The 10036-nt window shown below is 38.6% G+C and overlaps 2 long non-coding RNA genes across 3 annotated transcripts; one reads left to right on the top strand and one right to left on the bottom strand.

Annotated features, from left to right (window-relative positions):
• Nucleotides 1-1734: 1734 nt before the first annotated feature.
• On the top strand, nucleotides 1735-4181 carry LOC145431739 (uncharacterized). 2 transcript variants are annotated; one of them, XR_013912019.1, is made up of 4 exons: nucleotides 1735-2164; nucleotides 2550-2728; nucleotides 2950-3031; nucleotides 3560-4181. It is a non-coding gene; the product is annotated as an uncharacterized LOC145431739 (long non-coding RNA). The 2 variants fall into 2 exon arrangements; XR_013912020.1 differs by having other exon boundaries at nucleotides 1742-2164; nucleotides 2588-2728.
• On the bottom strand, nucleotides 3869-5667 carry LOC145431740 (uncharacterized). Its single transcript, XR_013912021.1, has 2 exons — nucleotides 5257-5667; nucleotides 3869-4463 (listed from the first exon to the last, which is right to left on the bottom strand). It is a non-coding gene; the product is annotated as an uncharacterized LOC145431740 (long non-coding RNA).
• Between the last annotated feature and the right edge of the window lie 4369 nt (nucleotides 5668-10036).

The raw sequence follows: 10036 nt of genomic DNA, 5'->3' as shown, positions 1-10036 counted from the left end.
GACCTTAACATGGGGGGCTGTAGAGACTGCTCACTTTTGGAGACCACCAGAAGTGTGTACTAGTGGACATGGAGTTTTTGACATTTTCATATTAGCTTCCTTTTTCAGAAGCTGGGCTGACAACAAAAGAACATAGTATCAAGTCTCACTCATGCTGGCCACTGCTGTTGATGTACTAAAGACTAAAGATATCTGAAATGTTTCACTGGGCTCCTTAATAACACTTTAACAACCATAGCCCATGAGTCTTGTTTCCGACACATACATATTCACTTATGGCCGCATTTATTTTCTTCTTTTAATTCTTTCCCCCATGAAATAGAAAATGTCACATGGCAAAGTCTTGATTTTATGAACATGGCAATGATTCCCGGGAGCTTCGATGTTGAGATCTGAATTCAACATAACAAGCACGGCTGCAACACAAAATACTACTGAAATGATGTGACGCAGATAATCAACAGAATCTCAAACACCTGTCATCGAGAGCTGAGGCAGTTTTCTCAAGTATTTCGTTGAGGTTTTTGTAGTTGTAGAAGTTACAGGTGGGATATTGTACACATGTTTACATTTTATGAAACTCACTTGGGTCATGCCTGAAAGAAGCTTTGTGGTACTGAGGTCAGTTTTATCTTTGTGTTCTGCAGTCAACCCATTGTGGCTGATAGTTTATTGATTATTGTGACATTTTCTAAATAATTCCAACATAAATTATATTTTTCCATCACAGCGATTGCATCTCATCAATAATCAGCTTAAGATAGCTGTCGTTTGAATTACTGCTTGAAAAACTGAACTGCAAGTCCTGACGTTATTCGGTCAGCCCATTCTCCTCGTTTTCCCCTGTCAGGTTGCAGCAGCAGGCGTGACTGCTATCTGGAGCATGTTTATATGTGGATTCTGAAAGTACAGAGTACATGACTTTGTCTCCAGTGTCTTTCTTGTTAAGCTGTTTGGTTAAAGTTCATATATTACTGCTAACTAGTGCTAGTTGCAGACTAATGAAATAACTGAGAGCAAGCCATATCATTAATCAGATAATTCATTAAGATTCTACAAAAGTCATCAGCACTGCACCACAATTACGATGCAGCGCTTCATTTCAGTGATTTGAGTTAGTCTAGGTAAGGCCCAGCAGGTCACATGTTTTCCCAACATGAGTCAAAGCAGCAGCATGCCTAATTTTAAGCCTTGAATGAATGTGTTTTTAAATCAAACCTCGAACACTGTGATCCTTTTTAGACATTTGGATTTAGAGCCCGCCTCCAATGGCCAATCAAGGAACTGCAGATTTTGACACTTCTGTCTTTGCCTTATTTTTCAGGTTGCCATTAAAAGATTCACCAACTATTTGTTAGGTATGGAACTCCAAAGTGTTCAAAATTAAATAAATAAATAGGTCAAGATGAAATAAATAACTATGTGAATAAATAAGACACAGATATGTAATGTGAGAATGATATTGTGAAATAATGGAACACATTTTGAAAACAATGCTCATTATTGTGAAACATATTACATTCTGCTATATAAATTTTCTTATTATTGTGAAATATTATTTCATGGTCATTATTTTTCACAATAACAGAGATTATTCCTGAGGCATTTTATTTATTTCCAGCCGTTTTTAGTCCAAAATGACCTTTTTTCAAAGTCAGTCTTTATTTCAAAATCCCGTTTTTCCCGATGGTCTATTTATTTCATAATGCGACGTTTCAGCAGAATGACTTTGTCTGTCAATCAAGAAAGACAGGGCGGAGCCAGTTGTGTGATTGGTTGCTCCTTTACTCAGACATAAGTAATAGCACATGAATTGTCGATTTAGGTTTAATGGTGCAATGCATCTCCTATGCAGCTGGCGGCAGTATGCAGCTCAAAATAAACTTAAGGCACCGACAAATGCAAAACACTGGGCGCGAATAACGTTACAGGTGTATCAATTCTTGTGAAGGGCATGGCTGCAGGAAACAAGTCCGTTTCTGAGTTACTCAGAGAACTTGCTAACCGCTTAGATTGAACGTCTTCACCTCAGTCTGCGTATTGCAGCAGTGTACTGGAGATGAAGTGGTCCCTGGTCCAAGTTCTCATCACAACCGCACAGGGTTAACGTTAGCAAATGCTAACGCTATCACAGCTAGCTCCACTCCACGAAACGCTGTTCAGGGTAAGTAACGATATGTTATTATTGCTTGGTTAGTCTGTCTGTCTGGCAAAAATGAGCTTTTTAATCAGTTTAGTCACAGATTTTTTTTAATACTGTTTTTTATCATAGCAAAGAATTCTATAAATTAGGTAAGAGAAAATAATTGTCTTCTGGGTTAATGTCTGTATTACTATTTACATTGTTGTAGGTAATAGTTATTCATGACTGTTTTAAAGTGGCTTATCTTCTGTGCTAATATGGAAGACAAGTAATCTATGTGAAAGAAAAGAAAGCAATTTTAGTTCAACGTAGTGATTTTGTAAGTGGGTATAATTTGAAAATGCTTTTACTAGTACAGTGGATGTTCTTTAAATATTTAACATTTAAAGTGTGTGTCACTTTACAGACTCCAACTTCAGTTTTGGTTTGGTCTCACCGTTGTAGGTCATAACACAAACAAGTCGTCAAGTCAAGCAGCTGAGGAAAGGGCTTAAGGAAACCATGGTATGGCCGCTTCTGACAGAAAGATCAGACATCATTCCTCCTTTCTTACCAAGGGAATCAGAGACTGCTCCCTGTTGTGAGGTAAGGTCAGGTCACATCTTTTAACATCTGAATAGTAAAGCTATTTGGTTAATTTATGAAGGATGAACATTAATTGTTGACACAAAACACCAATATACTGTTTTGTATGCGTGGGTTAGTTGAACAGCTGGGTTACATTTAATAAAAATACACCTAATGTTGCTGATGCTCTTAAGACTACAAGATAAGTAAAGCTATAAAATGACTGTGGCCTGCCACAGAAGATGAAGATGAGGAAGAAGAGGAATGCTCTCGAGGATAAATGCAGAGTGGCAGGTTACCTTCGGTCCTTCATTGAAAATGGTAAGTCTGCTGCGATAGGTATTTTGCCATTGGTTGTCTCTGATTATACTTTGGTAAATTACATACAGTCCAGTGATCTTGGGTCATTAACAAAGTACACTATAGTAGAGCTGGGCGATATGAGATTTTTTCATATCACGATATTTATTTTTATTTTTTTATAAAAAGGACGAGCGGTGAGGTCTATCGCAATAGTTTAATTTTTCTAATGAGAAAAAGTTATTTCGCAATACATATCGTTATCGTTCTATCGCCCAGCTCTACGCTATAGTATAATTTTGTTTTGTTATTTGCTCCATGCAATACATAAGAGTGGTGGCATTATCAGTTGCACTAGAATTGTATGTAGACTACTTTTAGCTTTGTTAACATAAAAATATCTATAAAAGCTACAACAGCAATTTGAGTGGGGCAAAAATGTCTGGTGCCCTGTATGTAAGTGGTCATCTTTTATGGTATTTCTCCATAAAAGATTCAAAATAATGAATATAGGATGTCATTATAGTTTAAAACAATCTTCTGTTGCAGCATCTTGTGCACAACAAAAAGCCCTCATCAAGTTTTGGACAGGATGGGAAGTCTTGCCGAGAAATGACTGTGGAAGTGGTCAACAGCAATCTTCCAAAGTCTTCCACCGGTTTTGAAGTACTACGTCTTCCTGCACACTACTGTACCTATGAGTCATTTCTAATGGACATTCAGGTGTGTTTCAACTCTACTGACTCAGGTTTTGGTCTGGTTTACGATTGATTCCATAACCACATGGTAAAATTAGACCATTTCTTCTTTCTTGCATCACATTACTGTACTTGGTGTTCAAAGAAACGGACAATCTAGTGAGTTCTAGTTCTTTTTAATACACTTGACAGTGAAAAATACACACTACAGGTGTGCATTTATGGCTTTTTTAATATAAACTGATGAAGAGTTCAGATATCAAAATCAGTTGTTCACTGTACATTATAAATTACACAATATGTTTTGTTTATACTCGCTACTGATACAAAAAAAATTTCTAGAAAAAATTATTTGAATTAAGATGTTACACTACTGTACTGTGTTCATTGTATTAAATCTGCTCAGAGTTGACATGTACTGTATATCCAACCAAGAAATGAATATCATTAAAGTGACAGCTGTATAAAACAAATCCTGTTTTATAGCCACTCACTGTTTTGTTGAAAATGAAATTGGTTATGCTGTTTTGAGTCAGTATTAGCTACAAAGCTGTAGAAATTAAAAAAAAATCCTCCTGACATAGAAACTGATTAAATGTAATAATGTCTTTCTACAAGTGATTTTGAAGTATTGGTAGCACAGCAGGGTCTTGTTCATTCAGTGCATCTGGGAGCTGAATCTCAGGAATGGTGATCTCATTTGATGGGCAGCGATTATGTTGTCCTGTCCAGTCCACACCATAATCCTCATCAACCTGAAAGAGCATGCACATGTTTTAAATCTAAACTGAAGAGGTGTTTCCTGCAGCTGTTCCTAGATGGACTTATTGAGTCTGCCAGGGCCTATGTGAGTTGCTTAGGCATTGGCTACCAACTAATTATTCATTCACCCATTCTAGGTCAGGATTGGTTCTCTTCAGGTATAACAAATTTAACTTTGTTTAAAGTATTGCCATCTATACCTGACAGGTGGGATAAAAGAGAATGGCTTGGGAGGCGCACAGCAAATCTCAAAGTTTTCCAATTAATGCTGAAAGAACCAAGGATGTAAATGTATTCTTGTTTTAGCTTTACCGAAGACACCAGAGAAAGTATATCTATAATGCTGCTGAAATAGACAAAACCATTTCAATAAACTCGCTATTTAACATCAACCTTGTTATGCATTATCAGAGAACAATCAACTGCAAACAGCAATGAAACATTCAACTATGTACTATTTAAAGCACTAATGACCCTGTTGTCTAACAAGATGTGATAAGTAAGTAGACTGTGGAAAGCTGGTGGGTCTACTCTCTGTGTAAAAGGTTCCTACAGGCTCCACTGACCCCAGTCTCCGAGTTAACACACTAACAGCTAACACTGCTAAACGTGTCTCAACGCCGAGATGGCGCCGATAGCTTTAGCCGTAGCTGCCCCACTTAGTTTAGACAGTAACAAAAAAAAGTAAGCGATAATAATTCATTGTCAAACGTCATAATTAAGGTCAACACCTAAACAATGCTGTGTACAGAATCACACAGGTGCTCAATTACAGCATAAACTTACCTTAGACCATCCTCCGTCATTTTCCTCCTAATTGTGCTCGGAGACACAGAAAATGTATCGGCAATTACCCCGATGGTTATCCCGGACAGCACTAAACGGGATTTCTAGACGTGGACGGCCAACATTTGAAGACTGTTCTTCCTCGGCGTATTCCAAACGAACACGGTGCTGAATTGATCTTAAACCTTTGACAATGCTGTCATCGATGCGAACATCTTGAAGAGCAATTATCATCCCAAGCATTTCAGAAACATCTAAACGACTCAAAACAGTATCTACAGGTAAATGATCCCTCTCTATCTGATTTGCTTAAATGAGCAGAACTGGCTGAAGTTCACACCAGTCCGCCATCCTCCGTGACTTTTGACCTAGCACGCTGTTGCTAGCTGCAGTAGCCGTCCGCGGAGGCGGTATCCAGGAAAACTAGTCGATGGTAAACGATAAGCCAATAGGTGCAAAGGTCCAGCCCACTTACATTGATTGACAGACAAAGTCATTCTGCTGAAACGTCGCATTATGAAATAAATAGACCATCGGGAAAAACGGGATTTTGAAATAAAGACTGACTTTGAAAAAAGGTCATTTTGGACTAAAAACGGCTGGAAATAAATAAAATGCCTCAGGAATAATCTCTGTTATTGTGAAAAAGAATGACCATGAAATAATATTTCACAATAAGTAAATTTATATAGCAGAATGCAATATATTTCACAATAATGAGCATTTTTTTCAAAATGTGTTCCATTATTTCACAATAGCATTCTCACATTACATATCTGTGTCTTATTTATTCACATAGTTATTTATTTCATCTTGACCTATTTATTTATTTAATTTTGAACACTTTGGAGTTCCATAGTTAGGTACACGTATTGAACTGTTTGTTAATTCAAACATAAAACCAAAACCACATCGGAGCAACTGTATATATCTTCAAGATGAACTGCTGAAGTTCAAAATGAGCATCAGAATAAAGATTTACTGTGAAATTAAATGTGCCATGGTTGCAGGTACCTGCTGAGATTTTCCTGGACATCCATCTCTAGGGTTCACAGTGAATGGCAATTCTCAAAAGGAATTTACAAACTGAGCTGACAGGAAAGAAACAGTAACTCAAATACGCACTTCTTACAACCATGGTATGAAGAAGAGCATCACATAACGGACAACATGCCAAACCAGGAAGCATATTGGTGCCAGTAGCTGACTGTTAGCACTCCTATTAGCTAAGAACAGGAAACTGAGGGTACAATTCATATGGGCCCAACAAAATTGGAATGGAAGATTGGAAAAATGTTGCCTGGTTTGATGAATCTCGATTTCTACTGTGACATTTAGATGCTAGAGTCAGAATCTGGCATAAACAACTTGAAGAATGGATCCATTCTGTCTCATATCAGTGGTTCAGGCTGCTGCTGGTGGTGATTGTTGGCATACTTTGGGCCCCTCAGTACGCACTAAGCATCGTTTAAATGCCACAGCCCACCTGACTGTTGTACCCATCTTCTGAAGGCTGTTTCCAGCAGGATGATGCACCATGTCACAGAGCTTAAATCACCTCAAACTGTTTTCTTGAAGATGACAGTGAGTTCACATTACTCAAACTCCACAGTCACCAGATGCAACAGAGCACCTTTGGGATGTTGTGAATTGGGAGATTTGCTTCAAGGATGTGCAGCAGCTGCATAACCCTTGTTCAATTTATGCATAATTAACACAGTTCTGATATGCAAAAGGCTTCCAAACCGGTACAAGCAAGGTGTACCTAAAAAAGTGTCTTTTTAAAAATACTCTGTATTTAAGCAGCCCTCTGACTCCTTTGAGGCCTGGCCCTGTGCCCAGGGGCTGTACCTGAGGACTGTTTAGTAATCCAAGCACAAATGTGATTGAATTCTCTGCTGTGCTCTGTGTTCATGTCTAGCTCTGTCTCAAACAGAAAAATATTTGAAATAAAATTTCAGTTTTTCATAAGAGCCAGCAAATAGACAACGGATCTTTCACAAGCTTGCTAATGATTTTTTTATTTATTTTTTTGCAAAGCATCAGTTTCTAGTTTTCAGAAAACACTTTCATCTCCTTTGCGAGCTGAAATAATTAATCTTCATTCTTTGAGCATTAGAAACAGAAATAGTCAAAGCTGGTTAAAGAGTCATCAGTTTCCATATATCTGGTAAATGTTGTGAGAGATATTTAAAAGTATTTATATGTGCCAAATCCTTAAACCAGTGTGAGAAGACACACATCATAGAAAATATTCAAATACATAGCCACCTGCCTCATATTGTTTAGATCCATTTTATGTTGCCAAACAGCTTTGAGCCACAAGGGTACAGGTCACAGGACCTTTGTGGTTTCTGGCAGCACTTGTTGGCAGCATATCCATATGACAGGGAGATTGGAGGTCCATGGATCAGTATTATTCCAGCACATCTTTTGGCAGCCCAATTAGACTGCAGGCCAGGGTCAACAGCTTGATCTTTCTGTGGTCCTCTGTCCCTGAATAGACTTTCTCATAATTCTCGGATTTGAGCAACTGTTCTCCAGGTTTTATGAAGGTCTTTCTTTGAGCATTGGCTTCTTTTTCACTTATTTTTAGTCCAGTCAAGTCCAGAGTAGTTTTGCACCAACAATATGATTCCCAAAAATCGGAAAACAACAGTGTGTACTTAACAAAAACAGAGAAAACTGTAAACGTGGAGGAAAAAGGACAAAGTGACTATCTGCAGTAGATAAACTGTATCTGACACAGGATCTGTTTGTCTAAGACTCATCAGAAAGGGTCTCAGTGGAATTTTGTCTGTAAGGAAGGAGAGGACTTCAAGAGAGAGGCGCGAGTGTCTACAGACATCTTTAAAACATGGTGGAGGCTCTGTGATGGTTTGGGGTTTCAGCCGGTGGTGTTGGGGATCCTAAAAATCCTAGAAACAACATGAAAGTTTGCCTAAGAGTTCACCCTATGTTGGGGAATTGAGGAAGTCATGCCAAATATTGACTTTGATGCTTGTCAAAAGTGTGCAAACTCTGTTTTTGCCTTATATAACGCCACATACGTTTGCATGTGAAATGAGAGGTGGCTCAGGACTTCTGCACTGCACCATATTCCTGCTGGGTAGGTCTGCTGCCTGCTGGGTGAAGGTTGCTCTATTCAATTCAATTCAATTTTATTTATATAGCGCCAAATCACAACAAAAGTCGCCTCAAGGCGCTTCGTAGATACAGAGAAAAACCCAACAATCATATGACCCCCTATGAGCAAGCACTTTGGCGACAGTGGAAAGGAAAAACTCCCTTTTAACAGGAAGAAACCTCCGGCAGAACCAGGCTCAGGGAGGGGCGGCCATCTGCTGCGACCGGTTGGGGTGAGAGAAGGAAGACAGGATAAAAGACATGCTGTGGAAGAGAGACAGAGGTTAATAACAGATATGATTCAATGCAGAGAGGTCTGTTAATACATTGTGAGTGAGAAAGGTGACTGGAAAGGAAAAACTCAATGCATCATGGGAATCCCCCGGCAGCCTACGTCTATTGCAGCATAACTAAGGGAGGATTCAGGGTCACCTGGTCCAGCCCTAACTATATGCTTTAGCAAAAAGGAAAGTTTTAAGCCTAATCTTAAAAGTAGAGATAGTGTCTGTCTCCTGAATCCAAACTGGAAGCTGGTTCCACAGAAGAGGGGCCTGAAAACTGAAGGCTCTCCCTCCAATTCTACTTTTAAATACTCTAGGAACAACAAGTAGGCCTGCAGTGCGAGAGCGAAGTGCTCTAATAGGGTGATATGGTACTACAAGGTCATTAAGATAAGATGGGGCCTGATTATTTAAGACCTTGTATGTGAGGAGCAGGATTTTGAATTCAATTCTGGATTTAACAGGAAGCCAATGAAGGGAAGCCAAAACAGGAGAAATCTGCTCTCTCTTTCTAGTCCCTGTCAGGACTCTTGCTGCAGCATTTTGGATTAGCTGAAGGCTTTTCAGTGAGTTTTTTGGACATCCTGATAATAATGAATTACAGTCGTCCAGCCTGGAAGTAATAAATGCATGAACCAGTTTTTCAGCGTCACTCTGAGACAGGATATTTCTAATTTTAGAGATGTTGCGCAAATGGAAGAAAGCAGTCTTACATATTTGTTTAATATGTGCGTTGAAGGACATATCCTGGTCAAAAATGACTCCAAGGTTCCTCACAGCGTTACTGGAGGCCAAGGTAATGCCATCCATCCATCCATCTATCTGTAACAATTTTACAGACAGGTGGTCAGTGTGTGTCAATGTGACATCCACATGAGAACCCAGCCAGGAAGTGCATAACAACAAGATGATTGATGGTAATGACTTCACCTGCCAATATATCTAAAGTTGCTCTAGTTGTTGTGGATTTAAGTGATGTAAGCACTTCAAAAGGTTAAATGTAATGTGTGAGCATAAATTATACTTTTGATTTTAAATGGCTGTGTCTTATATTTGAATTGCTTAAGATAACCGTTGTGTTAATTGGTGCTGGAAAAATTGAATTGTGCTGACATAATTAATTATTTTTTCCCTGCAGATAAAGTACATGGATATAATTAAAATGTCTTAATGATTCTCAGTGTAGCTTTTTCATTTAGCGCTGCAATAGTGGTTAATTGCTGTACCTGCTAAGCTCATTGCGCCACTTTGGAATAGGATTTAGATAATGGCATTCTGCTGAAATGAGACAGAGTGGACGTAATGCTGAATTTAGTTTACCGCTTCACTTCACTTGAACAGTTTTATTTTGATATCGGTGCTTTCCTCAGTTC

The sequence above is a fragment of the Astatotilapia calliptera genome, chromosome 11 (genome assembly GCF_964374335.1).
Source record: "Astatotilapia calliptera chromosome 11, fAstCal68.1, whole genome shotgun sequence".
In the NCBI taxonomy this organism is placed as follows: Eukaryota; Metazoa; Chordata; class Actinopteri; order Cichliformes; family Cichlidae; genus Astatotilapia; species Astatotilapia calliptera.
The sequence above is the reverse complement of the archived record's forward strand: the minus strand, read 5'-3'. Positions and strand labels throughout refer to the sequence as shown.